Below are 23,585 nucleotides of genomic sequence, written 5' to 3' on the forward strand. Positions count from 1 at the left end.
TACTACAAATGAGTCAAAAAGTTAAAAAGAATTAAAGAATTTATAAAGTAAAAAGTTATAGTAAGCTAAAGTTAATTTATTATTGAAGAAAGAAGTTTTTTTTTTTTTTTTTTTTTAGACAGAGTCTCACTCTGTCACCCAGGCTGGAGTGCAGTGGCGCGATCTCGACACACTGTAATCTCCACCTCCCGGGTTCAAGTGATTCTCCTGCCTCAGCCTGAGTAGCTGGGATTACAGGTGCGCACCACCACGCCCAGCTAAATTTTGTATTTTTAGTACAGACGGGGTTTCAGCATGTTGGTCAGGCTGGTCTCCAACTCCTGACCTCGTGATCTGCCCGCCTCGGGCTCCCAAAGTGCTGGGATTACGGTGTGAGCCCCCGTGCCCGGCCGAAAGAAGTTTTTAAAGATAAATTTAGTGTAGGAGAGATGTACAATGTTTATAAAGTCTACAGGAGTGTCCAGCAATGCCCTAGGTCTTCACGTTCCCTCACCACTCACTCACTGACCCACCTGCAGCAACTTCCAGTTCTGCACGTTCCATTCATGGTCAGTGCCCTGTACAGATGTGCCATTTTGAATCTTTAATACCATACTTTTACTGTACCTTTTCTGTGTTGAGATACACAAATACTTACAATTGTGTTGCAATTGCCTACAATATTCAGTACAGTAACATGCTGCGCAGGTTTTTTGAGCAATGGACTATACTATATATTCTAGGTGTGTAGTGGGTTATACCATGTAGGTTTAAGTGCAGTCGATAATGTATGCACAACGCTGAAATTGGCTAGTGATGCGTTTCTCAGAGTGATGTACATCTCAGAATGTATCCCTGTGGTTAAGTGATGTGTGACTGTATTTTAAAAAGGCTGTTCTACTTCCTTCTGGCCTCCGTGATTGCTGATGAGAAATCTGCTGTCACTCAAATTGTTTCTTCCTGAAGGTATAATGTTGTCTGTCTCTCTCATTGTTTTCAGAATTTTTTTTCTTTGTCTTTAGTTTTCAGAAATTTGATTATGATGTGTTTTTGGCATAGATTTCTTTGAGTTTACTCTGTCTGGGGTTTGCTAAGGTAGGTTTAGATCTTTTGCCAAATTTGGGGAAATTTCATCTATTTTTTTTTTGAATATTTTTTCAGCTCCACCCCGTTTCCTTTCCTTTTGTGACTAAAGTGATGTGATTGCTGGATCCTCTGTTGTAACTCCTCAGGTCCCTGAGATTCTTTTTATTTTATTTTATTTTTTTTCTGCCTATTTTCTTTCTGTTGTTCAGATTGGACAATTTCTATTCTGTCTTGCATTTCATTAATTTTTCCTCTGTTTCCCCATTCTGCTATTAAGCCCATACATTGAGGTTTTTATCTTAGTTATTCTATTTTTCAGTTCTAAAATTTCCATTTGGTTCTTTTTAAATTTTTTATTTTTTATTTTTATTTTTATTTTTTTTTTGAGACGGAGTCTTGCTCTGTCACCCACGCTGGAGTGCAGTGGCGCGATCTCGGCTCACTGCAAGCTCTGCCTCCCGGGTTCACGCCATTCTCCTGCCTCAGCCTCTCCGAGTAGCTGGGACTACAGGCGCCTGCCACCACGCCCAGCTAATTTTTTGTATTTTTAGTAGAGACGGGGTTTCACCGTGGTCTCGATCTCCTGACCTGGTGATCTGCCTGTCTCGGCCTCCCAAAGTGCTGGGATTACAAGCGTGAGCCACCACGCCTGGCCTAAATTTTTTATTTCTCAGCTGATATTTTCATTTTCTGTTTGTTTCAAGTGTGTTTATAATTGCTCATTGAAACTTCTTTTTTTTTTTTTTTTTTGAGACGAAGTCTCAGTCTGTCACCCAGGCTGGAGTGCAGTAGTGTAATCTCAGCTCGCTGAAACCTCCGCCTTCCAAGTTCAAGCGATTCTGCTGCCTCAGCCTCCTTTGTAGCTGGGATTACAACCTGTAAAAAATTAGCTCGGTTAATTTTTTTGTACTTTTAGTAGAGACGGGGTTTCACCATGTTGGCCAGGCTGGTCTTGAACTCCTGACCTCAAGTGATCCGCCCCCCCTCAGCCTCCCAAAGTGCTGGGATTACAGGCGTAAGCCACCACGCCTGGCCCAGCAGGGGAATTTTAAGTGTGCCTTGTCCCAGCCAGGTAAGGGTAGAAATCCAGGCTGCCACTCAGCATTTGCTAATGGGATGGCAACAGGGTTGTGGTTCTTTGAATGATGTTTGGCCAGGATGGTGTGATTTTTGTCTAAAAGTTTTCTGTCTTGCCAAATTAGTCCTTTCCTGGTCTTTTGGCCAGAGAGACCAGGCTTTCTTGGGGATTTGTTTTTGGTTTGTGCCCATTGGTCTTTCCAGTGGTTTCTCCACCATCCAGTTCCAGATACATGAGGAAGAAAAGAAAACCCAGGGAACTCACTGCTATGCCATTCCCGAGGTCCCAAGTCTTCCAACTGTTCTGTCTTCTCTCCACCTTCAAGAGCCTTTTAGTGTTTGTTTTATCTGTAATATCCATGGTTTTAGCTATACTTAGTGGGAATTATAGGAAGAAGTGCCTCTATTTAATCTTAAGTTCATTCCTTTTTATAGCTGAGCAATATTTCATTGTATAGAAATGTCACAATTTGATCATCCATTTCATCAACCTATTGACGAACATTTGGATTATTTCCAGCTTTTGGCTTTAGGAAACAGTGCTGCTTTGAACGTAATTTAATGCTGTTATGAATATATGTTGTCTGGTCTTTGTGTGGACTGTTTTCACTTCTTTTGGGTAAACACCTAGGAGTGGAATTGCTGAGTCGTGGTAATTGTGTGTGTAACTTTATGAGAAATTGTCAAACTGTTTTTCACAGGAGTTGTACCATTTTACTTTCCTACCAGCAATGTTCCAGTTGCTCTACAACCTCACCAATGTTTGGTTTTAATAGTCTTTTAAGTTTTAGTCATTCTAGTTTTAATTTGCATTTCTCTGGTGACTGATGATGTTGACCATCTTTTCATGTATGTATTTGCTATTCATATATCTTATTCAGTGAAGTGTCTGTTAACAAATTTGGCCTCTTTTTTTTAATTGGGTTGCCTTCTTGTTATGAAGTGGTAGAAGTTCTTTATATATTCTGAATACAATCTTTCATTAGATATTTGTTTTACAAATCTTTTTCTCTCAGTCTGTGCCTTGCATTTTTGTAGTCTTTTAAAAAAGAAAGCTTTGTTGGACTTGAAATTTTCATTGTCTTAACTGTGTCTTTTGAAGACAACAAGTTTTAAATTTTGGTGAAGTTTGTTCTTTTTTTCTTTTGTAGCTTGTATTTTTGTGTCTTATTTAAGAAAATTTTGCTTGAGCCAAAGTCACAACATTTCACTCCTATGTTTTCTGTCTAAAAGTTTTATAGCTTTGGGAGGCCAAGGTGGGCAGATCACGAGGTCGGGAGTTCGAGACCAGCCTGGCCACCATGGTGAAACCCCCGTCTCTACTAAAAATACAAAAATTAGCTGGGCATGATGGCGGGTGCCTGTAATCCTAGCTACTCGGGAGGCTGAGGCAGGAGAATCATTTGAACCCAGGAGGTGGAGGTTGCTGTGAGTCGAGATCACACCGTTGCACTCCAGCCTGGGCGAGAGGGTGAGACTCTGTCTCAGAAAAAAAAAAAAAGTTTTATAGCTTCAATTCATATACTGAGGTTTATTATTTATTTTGAATTATTTTTATGCGGTGTGAGATAAAGTTGAGTGCCATTGTTTTGCATATGGATATCTGATTATTCCAGCACCTTTTGTGAAGATTATCCTCTATTATCTTGATACCTTTGTTGAAAATCAATCGATTATATACATGTAGGTCTATTTCTGGACTCTGTCCCATTGATCTCTATGTCTATCCTGATGCCAACACTCTTGCTAATAATATATATTACTGTCTCATATATTAGTATCTATTACTGAGCTAGCTTTATAGTTAGCTAAGTCTCGAAAGTCAGATAGTATCAGTCTTCCAACTTTGTTCTTATTTTTCTAGATTATTTTGGATGTTCTAGATCTTTTGCTTTTCTATTTAAACTTGAGATTCTGCTTGTCCCCTTCTATAAAATAGCTGTCTGAGGTTTTGATTTTTACTGATGCCTAGATCAATCTAGGGAGAATGTATATCTTTTTTTTTCTTTTTATTTGGTGATGCAGTCTTGCTCTGTTTCCCAGGCTAGAGTGCAATGGTGTGATCTCAGCTCACTGCAACCTCCACCTCCCGGGTTCAAGCAATTCTCCCACCTCAGCCTCTGGAGTAGCTGGGATTACAGGCACCCGCCATCATGCCTGGCAAATTTTTGTATTTTTGTAGAGACGGGGTTTCACCATGTTGGCCAGGCTGGTCTTGAACTCCTGATCTCAGGTGATCCGCCCGCCTCGGCCTCCCAAAGTGCTGAGATTACAGGCATGAGCCACCACGCGTGGCTGAAAATCGGTGTCTCAACTATACTGAGTCTTCTGCTCCATGGGCATGGTGTACTTCTTTATTATTTATTTATGTGTTAACGTTTCTCAGTATTTTGTATAATTTTTTCAATTTCGGTCATTTCTTGTGACTCTGAAACCAGTTTTTTTTTCTTTCTACCTTCCTCTCTCTATCCCTCTGTCCTTCTTTTCCCTTCTTCCTTCCCTCTCTCTTTCCCTTCTTTCTATAGTTTTTCATTCTTTTTTCCCATAAAATTCAGCCATGTGGTACTTGAATCCTTGTTGACTTTTCATCGATTTATTACAACTTAAAATGCATTCTTTAGACAAATACACTTGGCAAACCTTAAAATGACGTTAGGCAGAGGTTGCAGCCAAGCACCCGGCACTTTGCATGGAGAAGCTGTTGTGTGTAGAATAGTTGTTGAGAGCACAGACCACGGATCCAGGCCACCTGTGTTTGCAATTCTGTCTCTGTTATTACTAGATGTGTCATCTTGGGAAAGTTATTTCATCTCCTTTGTGCCTCAGTTTCTTATTTGTAAATTGTGAAAAAAAGTACCTACACTGAATGATTTTTGTGAAAATTAAAGGTCAATATAAGTGAAATGATCAGATTAGTAACTAGTAAGCCCTGGATTAGTGTATGATAATACTATTATTATTATGACCCACTGTCTACTGGGAAAAGAAGTCTTGCAGTGAAAACACAAATAAAATGTGTAAGAATCCTCACTGAAGCCTAGGAACACAGAGATTGGAAGGGTCGGGGGGAGTTTTCAATGAGAAGTTAATACTGAAGTCTTAAAAAAAAGTTTAAAACCACTTTTATTGAGGTATGATTGACATAAAAAGCTATTCATATTTAACGTATACATCTCAGTGAATTTGCAAATAAATATATACCTGTGAAACCAACACTACCACCAAACCCATTGTCGTCTCCCAAAGTTTCCTCCTGTCCCCTTCTGTGATAATGATGATGATGTGTGGCACTTTTTTTTTTTTTTTTTTTGCAAGAACGCTTAACATAAAATCTACTTTTTTTTAGCAATTTGAAGTTAGCAAAATACAATATGGTTAGCTACAAGCAGTATGCCATATAGTAGATTTCCAGAACTTACTTATCTTGCATAATTGAAGGTTTGTGCTCTGTAATTACCACTTCCCCATTTTCCCCTCCTTGAATCCCTTGTTTTTGTTTTTTAGACTGAGTCTCACTCTGTTGCCCAGGTTGGAGCGCAGTGGCGCGATCTTGGCTCACTGCAACCTCCGCCTCCTGGGTTCAAGTGATTCTCCTGTCTCAGCCTCCCAAGTAGCTAGGATTACAGGTGCCCGCCACCATGCCCAGTTAATTTTTGTATTTTTAGTAGAGACTGGGTTTCACCATGTTGGCCAGGCTGGTCTCGAACTCCTGACCTCAGGTAATTAGCCCGCCTCGTCCTCCCAGAGTGTTGGGATTACAGGCGTGAGCCACCGCACTCAGCCTGAATTTGACCATTTTAGATTTCACATATAGGTGAGGTCTTACCATACTTGTCTTTCTGTGCTTGCCTTATTTAACTTAGTGCCCTCTAGGTCCATACGATGATCACAAATGGAATCATTTCATTTTTAAAAATGCTGAATAATATCCCATCATATATATATATATGCCACAATTTTGTTGTCTATTCATCCATCAATGGACATTTGTTTTCACACCTTGAATATTGCAAGGAATGCTGCAGTGATTGTGGGAGTGCACACATCCAGAGACACTGATTTGTTTCCTTCAGATATATACCCAGAAGTGTGTTGCTGAATCATATGATAGTTCTATTTTTAATTTTTTGAGGAACCACCACACTATTTTCCCTAAGAGTTGTACCAATATATATTTCCACCAACAATATATAGGAGTTCCCTTTTCTCCACATCCTCACCGACACTTGTTATTTTTGAATTTTTGATAATACTCATGCTAACAGGTGTGAGATTATGTTTCACTGTGATTTTGATTTGCATTTCCTTGATGATGACTGATGTTCAGCACCTTTTTATATACCTGTTGGGCATTTGTATGTCTCCTTTGGAAAAATGTTTACTCAGGTATTTTGCCCACTTTAAAAATCAGGTTTTTTTTTTTTGTTTTTTGTTTTTTTTTTTGCTGTTGAGTTGTGTGAGTTCCTTATACATTTGGAATGTTAACCCCTTATCAGATACATGGCATGCAAATGTCTTCTCCCATTCTGTGGTTGCCTTTTCATTTTGTTGATTGTTTTCTTTGCTGTGTAGAAACTTTTTAGTTTGATACAATCCTATTTATTTTTGCTGTTGTTGCTTGTGCTTTTGGTATCTTATCTAAAAATGGATATGGATTTTGATGGACCTTCCCCAAATTATTGTCAAAACCAATGTCATAGAGCGTTCCTGTATGTTTTCTTCTAACATTTTTATGATTTCAGGTCTTACATTTAAGTCTTTAATCCATTTTGAGTTGACTTTTGTGTATGGTATAAATAAGGTCTAATTTCACTTTTTTAATGCTTATGTTCAGCTCTTTTGTTTTTGCTCACAATTTCTTTAGATATTAGAGGTCTTTTGTAGCTCAATACAAGTTTTAGGATTTTTTTTTTCTATTTCAGTGAAAAATGCCATTGGAATTTTGAAAGGGGTTGCAGCGAATCTTTAGATCGCTTTGGGTAGTAGAGACATTTTGACAATATTGATTTTTCCTATTCACGGACATGGGATTTTGTGGAATAGGTTTACTGTGCACTGATTACCAACTTCCCTGAGTCCAGTAAGACTGAACATACTCATACGCAACAAATTAAATACAGTGGATTTATTACCTACAGATAGGCAGGCAGCAAGGGACAACAGAAGCCCAGTGTATATTGCAAGCATTCTCTGAGTCTCTGGAAAGCTGCATGTGGTGGATGGAGTGTCATATGTTCATGCTCCACCTGCATTGCAGCTGAGGGACCTCCTCAAAAAAAGCAGCCTGCCCTGGCTTTTTTTTTTTTTTTTTTTTTTTTTTTTTTTTGAGACAGGGTCTCACTCTGTTGCCTGGACTGGAGTGCAGTGGTACAATCTTGGCTCACTGCAACCTCTGCAACCTCCTCCTCCTGGGTTCAAGAGATTCTCCTGCCTCAGCCTCCTGTATAGCTGGGACTACAGGAGTGTGCCATCAGGCCTGGTTAATTTTTGTATTTTTAGTAAAGATGGGGTTTCGCCCTGTTTCCCAGGCTGGTCTCAAAGTACTGGCCTTCCAAGGTGCTGGGATTACAGGTGTGAGCCACCGCACCCGGCTGGCTTTTTTGTATACCCTGGGGTATGTGACATACTGGGCTAAATCGTTGAATGACATCTTATTTCTAGCGGGGACTGGAATAGAGCCTGGGCTATTCTGGCCAACTCCTTATCTCAGGATGGCAAATTCCCAGCACATTTTATAGTTATTCTTGGGAACTACAAGCAAGAAAGGGGGAAGAACTAAGTCAGTGCAAGTCCACCTCCTCCCTAAGTAACTGTCCTGCAGATGTCTTTCCATTTATCTGTGACTTTCCAACGTATTTCATTAATGTCTTATAGTTCTCAGTGTACAGGTCTTTCACCTCCTTATTTAAGTTTATTCCTAAGTATTTTATTCTTCTTGATGTTATTGCAGATAGAATTGTTATCTTAATTTCTTTTTTGGATAGTTCATTGTCAGGGTATAGAAATACTGCTGATATTGTAGGTTGGTTTTTGTATCCTGCAACTTTACTGAATTCATTTATTAGTTTTAGCAGTTTTTTTGGTGGAATCTTTAGGGTTTTCTACATATAAGTTCGTGTTAGCAAACGAGACAATTTAACTTCTTCCTTTTCTATTTGGATGCCATTTCATTCTTTTTCTTGCCTAATTGCTCTGCCTAGGACTTCTAGTACTATGTTGAATAGAAGTGGTGAGAATGGATATCCTTGTCTTGTTCCTGGTCTTAGAGGAAAACTTTTGACTTTCACTGTTGAGTATGATGCTAGCTGTGAGCTTGTCATGTATGACCTTATTATGTTGAGTTATATTGTTCAGTACCTAATTTGCTGAGAGATTTTCTCATGAAAAGATGTTAAGTTTTGTCAGATGCTTTTCTGCATCTATTGAGATGATCATTTTTATCCTTCATTCTGTTAATGTAATATGGATCACATTTATTGATTTGTGTATTTTGAACCATTTTCGCATCCCAGGAATAAATCTAACTTGATCATGGTGTATTATTCTTTTAATGTATTGTTTAATTTTGTTTGCTAGTATTTTATTGAGGATTTTTGCATTTGTGTTTATCAGGGATATTGTCTTGTATTTTTCTTTTCTTGTAGTGTTCTTATCTGGCTTTGGGATCAGGCTAATGCTGGTCTTGTAGAAACAGTTTAGAAGTGTTCCCTCCTCTTTAATTTTTAAAAGAAACTGAGAAAGATTGGCATTAATTCTTTTTAAAGGTTTGTAGAATTCACCAGTGAAGCCATCTAGTCTTTGTTAGTGCTCTGTTCAGATTTTGTATTTCTCCTGACTTAGTTTTTGTAGTTTGTAAGTTCTGAGAATTTATCCATTTTTTTATGCTACCCAATTTGTTGGTGTATAATTGGTCACAGTAACCTCTTCTGATCCTTTGTATTTTCGTGCTATCAGTTGGAATGACTCATCCTTCATTTATAGTTTTATTTACATCTCATCTCTTTCTTAGTTTAGCTAAAGGTTTGTTAATTTTGTGTTTTTCAAAAACCCAACCCTTTGTTTCATTGATTTCTCTTTATTGTTTTTCTAGTCTCTATTTCATTTATTTCTGGTCTAAATTTTATTATTCCTTTTGCTAACTTTGGGCTTTGTTCTTATTTTTGTATTTCTTTGCCGGCTTCAATAAACAATGGTAGAGGCAAAAGACACCAGAGCAATGCTTTTCAAAATTCTTAAGAAAAACTATTCCCAGCCTAGAATTCTGTACCCAGCTAAATTATCAATCAATTATGAGTGTAAAATAAGGGCATTTTCAGATATGGAAGATTTACTTCCCATGCATTCTTTCTTAAGGGGCTGCTGGAGGCTGTGCTTCTTGAATGAGAGGACAAGCCGAGAAAGAACATATGGGACACAGCAGGTAGGAATCTAACACATATTATAGAAATCCCAAAAGGTGGAATCTAACACAGGAGAGTGGTGAAGGGACTCTAGGGTAAGGGTGATGGGAGAGTCCAGAATGACAGTTATGCACTTAGGTGCAGAAGGAAACAAGTCCAGCCTGAAGAAGTGGGACACCAGGACTCCAGGGAGAGACACGCTGAGGGCTTCCATCACCACCGTCCCCACTGCCATCATGCTAACTTTTAAATCAAGGACTCAATACCCAGAGTCTGGCCCAGATTTTTACTTTGTACTTACTTCATTTTGACCACATGCTGATAAAGTTCCTGCTCATTCCTCCAGTGCTCTGATGCTTGATCTACTGTGGGTGTCATCTAGAAATGTTCTGCCTTGACTTCTGGGAAGTGGAGAGGAAGTCGTGATGAGCAGAGTATACACAACAGCCATCCCCTTCTGACTATATCCTGGTCAAACATCTAAAACCCGGCCCATTCTCCAGTGTTACCGTGTGTCTCACCTGTGCTGAGCCCAGTGATTCCCAGTGTTACTCATCATCTTACTCAATGATTTTCCCATAAAAAGCTCTTATAAATGCTTAGGGAAGCTGAAGCCAGACAATGACCGAGAGGCTGTTCAGTTTATCTTCTCCTCCTGAGCCTTCCTCAAACAGTGGTGACATCACCCTTTCCTTATTCTTCTAGATTGGTGCTTGCTGCTCAGTTTTTCAAAACCAAGTCATGTTGTTTAGGGATGTATATATTGGTGGAAAACTGTAAAGGAAACAGGAGAATGATTAACATAAGTCATCATCGTGGTTATCACTGCGGGTGGAGAAGAGACCACAATTGGGGAGGGATAAGCAGAGGCTTCTGAAGGACTGGTTATGTTTTATACGTTAAACTGGGTGGATGATTATTTACCTTATTATTATATTAGGTTGGTGCAAAAGTAATTGTGGAGTTTGCCATTACTTTTAAATATTTCAATCGAGCAAATTTTATCCATCCTTCTATTCGTATGATGCATTTTACAATAAACCATTTTAAAAATCAGGTGCTGGCCGGGCGCAGTGGCTCATGCCTGTAATCCCAGCACTTTGGGAGGCCAAGGAGGGAGGATCACGAGGTCAGGAGATCTAGACCATCCTGGCTAACACGGTGAAACCCCATCTCTACTAAAAATACAAAAAATTAGCTGGGAGTGGTGGTGGGCACCTGTAGTCCCCAGCTACCCAGGAGGCTGAGGCAGGAGAATGGCGTGAACCCAGGAGGCGGAGCTTGCAGTGAGCCGAGATCACGCCACTGCACTCCAGCCTGGGCATCAGAGAGAGACTCCGTCTCAAAAAACAACAACAACAACAACAACAACAAAAAAACAAAATCAGGTGCTGTTATTCAATAAAAGGGGAAGTCAATGAAACAATTAGAAATAAGAGATATTTATTCTGAATCTTTGGATAACAAAAATACCTGCAAAGAGAAAGGATAAGAAGGGACAATTTATTTATTTATTTATTTATTTATTTATTTATTTATTTATTTAATTTATTTTTTTGAGACGGAATCTTGCTCTGTTGCCCAGGTTAGAGTGAAGTGGCACGATCTCGGCTCACTGCAACCTCTGCCTCCCAGGTTCAAACAATTCTCCTGCCTCAGCCTCCTGAGTAGCTGGGATTACAGGCACCCGCCACCACGCCCAGCTAATTTTTGTATTTTTAGTAGCGATGGGGTTTCGCCATGTTGGCCAGAATGGTCTCAATCTCTTGACCGCCTGATCCGTCCGCCTCGGCCTCCCGAAGTGCTGGGGTTACAGGCGTGAACCACAGCGCCCAGCCTATTTTATTTATTTATTTTTGAGACGGAGTCTCGCTGTGTCACCCAGGCTGCAGTGCAATGGCACGATCTTGGCTCACTGCAACCTCCGCCTCCTGGGTTCAAGCGATTCTCCTGCCTCAGCCTCCCAAGTAGCTGGGATTACAGGTGCCTGTAACCACGCCTGGCTGATTTTTGTGTTTTTAGTAGAGCTGGGGGTTTCACCGTGTTGGCCAGAATGGTCTCCATCTCTTGACCTCGTGATCCGCCCGCCTTGGCCTCCCAAAGTGCTGAGATTACAGGCGTGAGCCACCGCGCCCGGCCCTACATTTTATTTTTTTAAAGTGAAAGCAAGTTTATTAAGAAAGGAAAGGAATAAAAGAATGGCTACTCCGTAGGCAGAGCAGCCAGGAAGAGACATTTGTTTTTCTCTGGCTCTTTTTTCACTGTAACTCAAAAAGAGTAGGAGTTGTTGTGAGCCTGTGCACGGAAGGAACCGGAATAGTAAAACTTAGCATTTCCTACAGGCATCTCTGTGTATCTGTCTGCTCTGTTCCCTGTTAGCTGTACAGACGCTCCTCTGTTTATGACGGGGCTGTGTCCTGATAAACCCATTGTAAGTTGAAAATATCGTTAAGTCAAAAATGCATGTAATACACCTAACCTAGGCTAAGGTAGCTTAGCCTAGCCTACCTTAAATGTGCTCAGAACACTTACATTAGCCTCAAGTTGGCAAAATGATCTAATGCAGAGCCCATTTTATAATAAAGTGTTGACTATCTCATGTAATTTATTGAATATTATGCTGAAAGTGAAAAACAGAATGGTTGTATGGGTATTTGAGGTACAGTTTCTGCTGAATGTGTATTGCTTTTGCACCATCCTAAAGTTGAAAAATACCAAGTTGAACCATTGTGGGTTGGGGATTGTCTGTATAACGAGTCTCCCCAAAATGTACTGTCTTAAAATAACAACCGGCCGGGTGCGGTGGCTCACGCCTGTAATCCCAGCACTTTGGGAGGCTGAGGCGGGCGGATCACGAGGTCAGGAGATCGAGACCATTCTGGCTAACACAGTGAAACCCCGTCTCTACTAAAAGTACAAAAAATTAGTTGGGTGTGGTGGCGGTCACCTGTAGTCCCAGCTACTGGGAGGCTGAGGCAGGAGAATGGCATGAACCCTGGAGGCGGAGCTTGCAAAGTCAGCAGAGATCGCGCCACTGCACTCCAGCCTGGGTGACAGAGCGAGACTCCGTCTCAAAAAAAAAACCAAAAAAACCCACTATTTATTTGTTGGTTACAATGCTGAACTTTGGGAAGGGATTGACAGGAACAGCTTGGTTCTGCTTCATGTGGTGTTGGCTGGGCCACCTTTCCTGGGGCTGGAGGGTCCAGGTGGCTTCACTCACATGTGTGGCTCAGCAGAGGTGTCTAGAACAGCAAAAGACTGGCCAGACCAATCTCTACAGCAGGCAGTCGGTCTTCTTCTTCTTATTTCTTGTTATACTTTAAGTTCTGGGGTACATGTGCAGAACGTGCAGTTTTGTTACATAGGTATACATGTGCCATGGTGGTTTGCTGCACCCATCAACCCGTCACCTACATTAGGTATTTCTCCTAATGCTATCACTCACCTAGCCCCTCACCCCCCAACAGGCCTCAGTGGGTGATGTTCCCCTCCCTGTGTCCATGTGTTCTCATTGTTCAGCTCCCGCTTATGAGTGAGAACATGTGGTGTTTGGTTTTCTGTTCCTGTGTTAGTTTGTTGAGAATGATAGTTTCTAGCTTCATCCGTGTCCCTGCAAATGACATGAACTCATCCTTTTTTATGGCTGCATAGTATTTCATGGTGTATATGTGCCACATTTTCTTTATCTAGTCTATCATTGATGGACATTTGGGTTGGTTCCAAGTCATTACTATTGTGAATAGTGCCACAATAAACATATGTGTGTTTGTGTCTTTATAGTAGAATGATTTATAATCCTTTGGGTATAACCCAGTAAAGGGATTGCTGAGTCAAATGGTATTTCTGGTTCTGGATCCTTAAGGAATTGCTACATTGTCTTCCACAATGGTTGAACTAATTACACTCCCACCAACAGTGTAAAAGTGTTCCTATTTCTCCACATCCTCTCCAGCATCTGTTGTTTCCTGGGCAGTTGGTCTTCCTTATACAGTGGCTCAGGGCTCCAAGAGAAGGATAGTGCAAGATGTCAAGCCTCTTCATGGTCAAGAACTGGCACCGTGTCACCTCTGCATTCTGTTGGTCAAGGTAAGTCACAAGGACAATCTAGAACGCAGGGAGACATAGATTTCACCTCATGATGGGAGAAGTGCTTACTAGATGAGAAGCATTTGTGGCAGCTATTTTTGCAAACAATTTGCTGTATCTTTTCTTCCACCTCATAATTTTGGTGTGTACGTAATTTTAGTTTGCTATAGCCGAACTCTATATATTCTTCTGTCACCTCCAATTTTATTGCTAAGTAGCAAATTCTTTTTCTGTGTTTAGGTTTAAATTCCTAAGAGCAGTTGGTTTAATTCATCTCTTTACCTTGTGTCAGAGGTCAGAGGCCATCCTATTTTTTTTTCCTGAGTTTTTATTTTGAAAAGCCTTCAGGGCCGGGCGCGGTGGCTCACGCCTGTAATCCCAACACTTTGGGAGGCTGAGGCGGGTGGATCACAAGGTCAGGAGTTCAAGACCAGCCTGGCCGAGATGGTGAAACCCTGTCTCTACTAAAAATACAAAAATTAGCTGGGTGCGGTGGCAGGTGCCTGTAATCCCAGCTACTTGGGAGGCTGAGGCAGAAGAATCCCTTGAACCCGGGGGGTGGAGGTTGCAGTGAGCCGAGATCGCGCCACTGCACTCCAACCTGGGCAACAGAGTGAGACTCCGTCTCAAAAAAAAAAAAAAATGCCTTCGGGATAGTTGTAAGAACAGTACCATGAATGCCTATAGATGCTTCACTTAGATTCACCAATTTTAACGTTGGCCACATTTGCTTGATCACACATTCTTTCTCCATGCATATGTATATGGAGTTGGTTGAAGACATCATGACATTTTACCTTTAAATACTTTAGCATATATCTGCTGAGAACAAGGGCGTTCTCTTACATAACCACAACCAAATTACCACACTCAAGAAATTTAACATTTATATACAACTATCATCTAGTGTAGTAACTATATTCATATTTCCACAATTGCCCCGTAGTGTCCTTTATATACCATTCTTTTTTGATCCAATATTTAATCTATGATCACACATCAAAATTAGTTGCCATGTCTCCCTAATGTTCTGTCTTTTTGAAAGACAGGAGGATCTCACTCCCTTGCCCAGGCAGGAATGCAGTGGCTTGATCGTGGCTCATTGCAGCCTTGACCTCCTGGGTTCAAGTGATCCTCCCGCCTCATTTTTTGATTTTTCTTCTATGTAGAGATGGGGTCTCACTATGTTGCCCAGGCTTGTCTTGAACTCCTGGGCTCAAGAGATCCTCCCGCCTCTGCCTCCCAAAGTGTTGGGATTACAGGCGTGAGCCTCCCTAATGTTCTTTAATTTAGATGAGTTCTCTGTCCTCTTTTGTCTTTTAGGACATTGACATTTTGGAGAGTCTAGGCTGGTTGTTTTGTACAATGTCTTTCAATATGGATTTGCCTGATCGTTCCCTCATGACTAGATTCAGCTTAAACATTTTAACAAGACTATGCCATAGGTGATGTGTGGCCAGTCACTTCAGGGGCTACTCTTAGACAATTGTTGGCCAGTTGCCTGTGCTTTACTCCCATCCCACCCCACCTCCCATCATTTCCTTTGCCTGAAGTCTTCTGGGTAAATTTGGCCACAGAAAGAAGATAGCAGATGACTGGAGGGTGGGAGGAGGGGAAAGGCTAGGATATTGCCCCCTATTTCTCTGTTTTCTGTGGCAGCTTTTCTTATGTGTCTCCAATTCCTCCCAAACAAACGCTCCCTCTGTGGTTCCAGCTCCTGTGGGGGAAATACCCTCTCCTTGGTTCTGGCTCTTTCTGTTTGGCCTCAACTTCTGTGCTCTGATGAAACTACCTCCTCCTGTTGACCCTTTAGTTCCAGGGTGGCAGTTGCTTTTGGCTGTTGCCGACCTCTCAGTTGCCTCATCATGTCACCCTGTGTTCGGCTTCTCAGCTTTTCCATTTCCTGTGTAAACAATTTCCTTATTAACGTTCCTCTTTATTTGGTTTGAAAAGTCTAGGGTGGTGTCTGTTTTCTTGACTAAACCTTGACTAATATAGGTAGGGTTTTCATCGTCAGTGTGACTTGTGTGACTTGTGGAATGGGGCCACATGGTACAAAATAAGGCAGCATTAGCAACAGGAGTTATATGAGTGGAAATTCCTTTATAAGGAGAAATAAGCAGTGTAGGCCTCCTCCCTGGTTACACAAAAGGAAATATACAAAAAAGAAACATCTCAAGGTGGTAGAATTTTGTATGGTTTTTATATTATTTTTCTTCTTTTCTGTTCATCCAAATTACCTAAATTTTTTTTACAACGGACGTAGATACTTTTGACATGAAGAAAAAATTGCCATATTTGTAAACAAATGAAGGAGAATGGTGTACAGGTGTACATGTTGTACACAATAAAATATTATCACAGGATACAAAAGTGGCTAACCCCCATCAAAAGACAAAAGACAAAATTACAACAAATTTAGAGACCTTAATTGGTTTTTATTTGCCATTCTAGAATAAGGTAACACCTCATCCTACAAAATAGAATGAGTGCTCTGATGAGCTGAGCAGAGGTGGTTGGTTTTACTGGCAGAAAATGGCTGAGGAAAGCAGAAATAGAAAATAAAAGGTAGATGGGTTGTTTCAGAGTTATTTTCCTTGTGAAGATTAAAGCAGAGTGGACTTCCTTATTATACCAGCTAAAATTGGGTTGTTTGGGGATTTGGCTATTATATCTCACTCTCCTGATATCTTGGAAGGTCAGATAAACAACTTAGTTTTGTCTTGATGATGTGGACCTCTAGCATGAGTGACTCCATTTTGGTTTGGTCTGTTGGGCTTAGTATAGGAGCTCAGTCAAAACCAATGGCCTCCTATACATTTTATTTCATACCCCCACAAAAGCATTTGGCTCCCAAACCTTTTAAATAGAAAAAATACGAAGGTCATTCAGTGTAAGATGATAAAAAGAGTAACAAGAGACTACTCTTATGAAATTTCTTCATATAAAATGCTTATACTTTTTTGTATGTCCGATATAGTTTATAATCTAATAATTTAAAAAATTTCACAAAAAACAAAACGGTAAAATGGGAAATGGTTTAGTTGTTGAGGTTTTCACGTGATCACTCTAGCCCACAAATGGGCAAGTCTCCAGTGATCATGAAAAAAACTACACTGGTTCTTATGGAAATGTTTACATTTAATAGGTGACATAACAGTGATTGTTTATAACAATTAAAGGCACTTTTTTCAACGTTTAATTACTTAGCTATCCTTAGGAATTTTGGAAAGCTTATTAGAAACTGAAGAATTTAAAGGGGTACCAAAGTAGCTGAAGCATGAGCTAGAATTCATAGAAAATGAGTAAAAAAGACTAGGAAATATTAGTGAAAAGATCAAATAGATTGCAAGGTTAAAATAAAACTGCAGTAACCAAGACAAACAAATAATCAGAGATAAAATGGATTACTGGAAACGAGAAGTGCAAAAGTGTAGAGTTACTCAGTAAGTATCAGATTTGAAAAATTAACAAGACGTTTTCACAGAAGAGCCTAACATAGGAAATGTGTACTGCAAGTGAGGGCATGCGAAAACCTGCTTCCACCCTACATATCATCCAATATAATCTGGTACAAAATGTCTTGAAGAGTCAAAAGAAGGTAGTTTCCTAGGTGTTTAACTGTTTCAATGGCTCCCATCAGTAAGTCATAGCTAGCAATGGACTTCTGACTTAAACCTGCTCATACCTGCTGCTATGGTTTGAATGTCTCCTCCAAAACCCATGTTGAAATTTAATTGCCATCATGATAGTATTAAGAGATGGGACCTTTAAAGGGTAATTAGGTCATGAGGGCTTGCCCCTTATGAATAGATTAACGTTATCATGGGAGTGGCTTAGTTATCGTGGGAATTAGGTCTCCATTTTCTCTCTCTGTTTTGTGTGCTTGCTTGTCCTTCTGCCATGGGTTGATGCAGCAAGAATGTCCTTGCCAGATTCTGACACCATGTTGTTAGGCTTTCTAGCCTCCAGAACTGTGAGTCAAATAAACTGCTATTCTTTTTAAATTTTATTTTATTTATTTATTTATTTTGAGACAGAATCTTGCACTGTCGCCCAGGCTGGAGCGCAGTGGCGTGATCTGGGCTCACTGCAAGCTCCACCTCCTGGGTTCACGCCATTCTCCTGCCTCAGCCTCCCGGTAGCTGGGACTACAGGCGCCTGCCACCATGCCCAGCTAATTTTTTGTACTTTTAGTAGAGATGGGGTTTCACCATGTTAGACAGGATGGTCTCGATCTCCCGACCTTGTGATCCACTCACCTCGGCCTCCCAAAGTGCTGGGATTACAGGCATGAGCCGCCGCACCTGGCAGCCACTGCTATTCTTTATAAATTACCCAGTTGGTGACAGTCTGTTATAGCAGCAGAAAATGGACTAAGACATCTGCCAAAACCTATATTTAGTCAGAGTCTGATTAAGGTTCTCTCAAGAGTTTATTCATTGGGCTCACTAAGTGCTATATGTTAGAAGAATAAGATTGTTAATTCTGTCTGAAATGAAGCGTATTAATAAATAAATGCATTGACATTTTATTGTGAATAATTATGACCTTCTAGTATTGCATATTAATGTTATAGCTTAGGAACATAGAAGAAAGTACCAAGTCAGAGTCAAACCTATTTGTCTTTACCACCCACACCGAGACAAGAATCTGGGTTGAAGTAGTATCTCTGATTCTCAGAATCTTACTTTAGGATTTTCCATTGACAATATTGGAAAACATGATCTGGATTATGCAATATTTGGCTCTTTATAGGCTGCAAAGTTTTGAAAGGTGCTGGTGTGAATCTTGGCAGAGATCTCTGGCTTAGACATTCCTTTACTTTCTCCCAACTTCATCCTGCGTAAATATCTCATTAGAGCGATATCTACTAATTCACAGGGCTATAGTGACACTCTCTTGACACATCAGGAAAATTTTAGGACACAGGACTGGGAGGAGAAAACGGGCTTGGGATACCTTCTTATAGCTATGTACCTAACACTACCAAAATAATAAAAAAACCCGATGGATTTTATGCTTAAAAATTGATATTTATTAATTATACAATTCAAGCCTTTTTCTTTTAAGTCTCCCCCCACTCTGTTTGTAGAAGTTTGAGGTCACGATTACCTTTCCAATTTCCAGAGACACTATAAAATAACCATCATTAGATTTTTAGCTGTAGGTAATAAATAGAACAGTTATTATAACATTCTGAGCATAATAACTGGTGTTCCTAGAAATATCCAGGACAACTGTCATTTGTCATTTCTGGCAATGTCTAAGGCCTTGAGGCATCAAACAGTCATCTAAATGGAAAATCTGTCTGAACTGTTGTCAGTGGAGGGTTGAGATTCTTTTGAAAGCTATTGATGTGCAGTTATGTGAAATAGAATGGCCATTTATGCTTGTAATCTGCTTGAGAGTAATCATGTACATAGTTAATACTCCAAACCACTTTTCCATTCAGATCATTTTAGTTTGGCTAATTATGTAAAAGCAAATATTTGTTTAGAGTAATGCTGCTCCTCCATTAATGAATTATTGCCTGGTTCCCTCGTTATTGTACATCTCACTCACTTTCAATTATGCTCAAAAGGCGCATCTCTCAAAGGAATCTTTTTTTTTTCTTTCCACGCTCACTCAGTTTAACTTCCTCTTCTGGTTTATCCAAACAGGAATTCATCTTCATTTAGGAAGTACTTACTTCACAAATTAGCTTTCCTTACATTCTTTCTAAAGCAAAACAAATCTAGTTTTGTTTCTAAGAATCGAAGTCAGAAATGCTATAACTCAAATTTTGTAACTGCTTAACAATGAACACACTGACTACAAGTTTTTCTTAAAGACAGTATTGCCCATTTCCAGAGTATACATTTTTTAAGTTAATAGACTTTATTTTTAGAGAAATTTTAGATTTGCAGAAAAATTAAGCAGAAAGTGAGAATCTATTTTTCGAGCAGAAATTTTTGAGAGCTCACAAAATTTCAGAGTCTGTTGTAATAGTTGGGTTTCTGTTCCAATGAGCTTGTGGATACACCAATAGCTTATAGCCAAGTGCATATCAGTACCCATCAAAGCCATGAGTGAGATATTTTTCTTTAAATCACATGGCTCTAAATGACAGGTTTTACATACACTTAGCCTTCTGTAATGGCAGAAGTGGAATCCGTGGGTACAGAGGGCCGACTGTTACCTGGAAAGCCAGGGTTTGTTTGCCTGGTGAGTAACAAGCGACTCTCCGTGAGAATGCTGGTTATGATGAATAGGAGTTTTCTTAGTTGGCACAAGGAAGGCAGGCACTGGGAGTATTCTCCAAAACAGCATCTTCTCAAGGGAAAGTGACAAAAGGCTGTTGACAAAAAGAGCTAAAATGTAACATACTTAAAAAGGTTTATTCTGAGCGAAATGAGTGACCAAGGCCTGCGACACAGCCCCAGGAGGTCCTGTGAACATGGGCCCAAAGTGCTTGGGCCACAGCTTGATTTTATACATTTTAGGGGAACAGAAGTTACACAGACACCAATCAATACATGTCAGGTGTGCGTCAATTCAGCCTGAAAAGGTGGGACAACTCAAGGCAGTAGCTTCCAGGTCATAGGTGGATTGAAAGATTTTCTGACTGGAAATTGGTTGAAAGAGTAATCTTTTTTATTTATTTTTTTTGAGACGGAGCCTCACTTTGTCACCCAGGCTGGAGTGCAATGGCACGATCTGGGCTCACTGCAACCTCTGCCTCCCAGGTTCAAGTGATTCTCCTGCTGCAGCCCCCTGAGTAGCTGGGATTACAGGCGCACACCATGCCCGGCTAATTTTTGTACTTTTAGTAGAGACGAGGTTTCACCATGTTGGCCAGGTTGGTATTGAAGCAGCAGTGTACCAGCAGCAGCGGAGGCCCTCCTCCTTGCAGACCAGGGTTATCCCATAGGCAGTGTGCCCAGAGTAGCAGCTCAGAGGCAGGTCTGCACTCATACCCACTTCTAATTATATGCAAACTAAACGGGTTATGCAGAAATTTCTAGAATGAGGGTGATAGCTTCCCAGTTGTTAGGTCGTTGCCATGGAAAGGGGCAGTAACCTCCAGGTGTTGCCATGGCAATGGTCAACTGACATGGCACACTGGTGGGTGTGTCTTATGAGGAGGTGCTTCTGCCCCCCACCCCACCCCACACCCCGACCTGTTTTTAGCTAGTCTTCAACTGGTCTGGTGTCCTAGCCCCACCTCTGGAGTCAAGTCCTGCCTCCCACCTCAGAATCTTGGTCTCCACAACCCCTTATCTTAACCCAGACAATTCCTTTCTATTGATTTCAGGTCCTTAGATAATAACAACTTGGCTAGGCGCAGCGGCTCACGCCTGTAATACCAGCACTTTGGGAGGCCAAGGCGGGCGGATCACCTGAGGTGGGGAGTTCGAGACCAGCCTGATCAACATGGAGAGACTCCATTTCTACTAAAAATACAAAATTAGCCGGGCATGGTGGCGCATGCCTGTAATCCCAGCTACTCAGGAGGCTGAGGCAGGAGAATCGCTTGAACTGGGGAGATGGAGGTTGTGGTGAGCTGAGATTGCACCACTGCACTCCAGCCTGGGCAATAAGAGGGAAACTCCATCTCAAAAAAAAAAAAAAAAAAAAAAAGGGAGAGAGTGAGAGAGAGAGAGAAAAAAAAAAATGGCTCAACAGCAAATGCAGGCATTTATGTCCAGGATAAACTTACAGAGGTGGGGGCCAGCTTAATGTCAGTGCCCACTGCTTACAGGCTGCGGTACTTACAGGTATGGGCGGGAGCGGCCTGGGCAGTATGGCTTGCTGCCTGACAGGATATTGATAAGATGTTCCTTTGATCAGGCGGTTTGGCCCTTGTTCTGGTGGAGTGTGGTGTTCCTTGCATTTTCTCCTAGCAGAGTAAGATAAGATGCAGGCTGTTTCTCACCGTCCGAAACCCCGTGGAGTTCCACTTTGACCAAGGTCTGTGAAATGGCGGGAGACTTACACAATGGTGCAGTTTGGACTAACACTTTTGAGGGCTCTTGTTCTTTTTGACTGTATGTATTTTCTAGGAGGACAACAAGTTTCTGGGTACTCTTAAATATTACTTGTGAGCTTTAAGTTACTCAATGATTTAACTTACGGTGGTGGTTATCTTTAAATATGTCATTTTTTTTTCTTAACCATTTTTACTGTGGACCGTATAAAATGTACAAAAGGCCACCATATTTAGATACAATTTAAAAAATAATTTAAAGCAAATTAAAAAGTACCCAGATAGCTACAATCCAGTCCAAGAGTTAGAATATGGACAGAGTCCCTTTCCCCATTCCATCCCCTACCTGCAGCAAACCGGAAGTAACCACTCTCCCAACGTGTGACAATCACTTCCTTGCAAATGTTTATAGTTTTACACTTCTATATGCATTGCTTAGTTTTGCCTTTTATGTTTAGACCTTTAATCTACTTGAAATTTATTTATGTATGATATAAAGGTCCATTTGTTTCCATATGGACACTTCCCTGTCCCAGCACTGTCTGTTAGAATTTCTACTTCCTCGCCTGATCTACACGACCACTGAGGCAGGAGAATAGGGTCTGGAGGCGGGGAAGCTAAGGCTGATTCATGCTGCTTACCAGGGAAAGGAGGGGTTGAATTGGGCTTAGGTTCCGAACCCAAGCCCGATTCATCCCTTTTCAACCCCTCCTTTTTTCTGCGAGGCAGTTGAAAAATGAAAGTACCTCTGATTGGTCCCTCCTGCAATCAATCAGACTGGTCGGGGGCCAATGGGAACCCTCTAGAGGGTATTTAAACCTCAGAAAATTCAGTAACGGGCTTTTGAGCTGTTTGCTTGAGCCCATTCTCCTCTGTTGGAGTAAATCTCTGCTTTCGCTGCCTTGCTTTGTGTGTTTTGTCCAATTCTCTGTTCAAAACGCCAAGAACCTGGCCAACTACCCTCAACTGGTAACGTATTTTGGTGAGCCAGCCGGGAGGTAAGCCCAGCGTTTGGGATTTATTTTCTCTTTGTCCTCTTTTCCTTTCCAACTCGGGACCCTCGGTGGACAGCACCCAGGCATGGAGGCAACCGCAGGTTTCTGGTCGGGGCCACTCTCCAGGGAAACTGAAAGGGTTCCGTGTGGAAGCGCCTGATCACCACCACCCGGTTTGGTTGAGGGACCTGAGTCTTTTTCTTTTCAGTCTTGCAGCAGCTGTTTCCTGGCAGGGCAAATGGTCAGAAATACCATATGTACAGGCCTTCACGGCCCTACGCCAAAACCTAATCATCTCCGCAAAGAAAGTCCAAAGACAGCACTAGATACTATAGATGACCCCCTTTTATAAGGGCCACCTGTCTTTCAGGGTGAACATAACCGCCCTCATGTAGCCCCTTGCCAAGTGCCTCTGAGGCTAAAACCCAAACACTGGACACCCTACTAGGTCCCCCTCCCACTCGGAGGGGACACCATATTCCACTCTCCAGCCCTGCTACCCCTTCAGGAAGTAGCAGGAGCCGAGGGGCCAGTCCTAGTGCAGGCCCCCTTCTCTAGAACTGATATACAACGATATCAGGGAAAGCTAGGAAGCTCTTCTAAGAATCCCAGGAAATTAGCAGATGGGTTCCAAACTTTGACCTCAGCCTTTGATCTCTCATGGAGAAATGTTCAATTCATTCTAGCAACCTCTTGCACCCCCTTTGAAAAGGAATGAATCTTTTGAGGCTGCCCACCGGGAAGCAGACGATTTATTTGCCCAAAACCCTCAGGGCAATCACCTGGGCCCAGACACGGTCCCCACAACTGATCCTAATTGGGACTCTAACGCTCCCGTGGGAACGAAGAACTGGGCTAAATTTCTCGAGGCTCTCCTTGGAGGAATGAGAAAGGGAATAACTAAGGCAGTAAATGATGATGAAGTAAGGGAGGTTCCACGGGACAAGGTAACCCTTGCCATGCTCCTGCTACAATCTGGAAAGGAAGGGG

The sequence above is a fragment of the Nomascus leucogenys genome, chromosome 19 (assembly GCF_006542625.1).
Source record: "Nomascus leucogenys isolate Asia chromosome 19, Asia_NLE_v1, whole genome shotgun sequence".
Taxonomy (NCBI): domain Eukaryota; kingdom Metazoa; phylum Chordata; class Mammalia; order Primates; family Hylobatidae; genus Nomascus; species Nomascus leucogenys.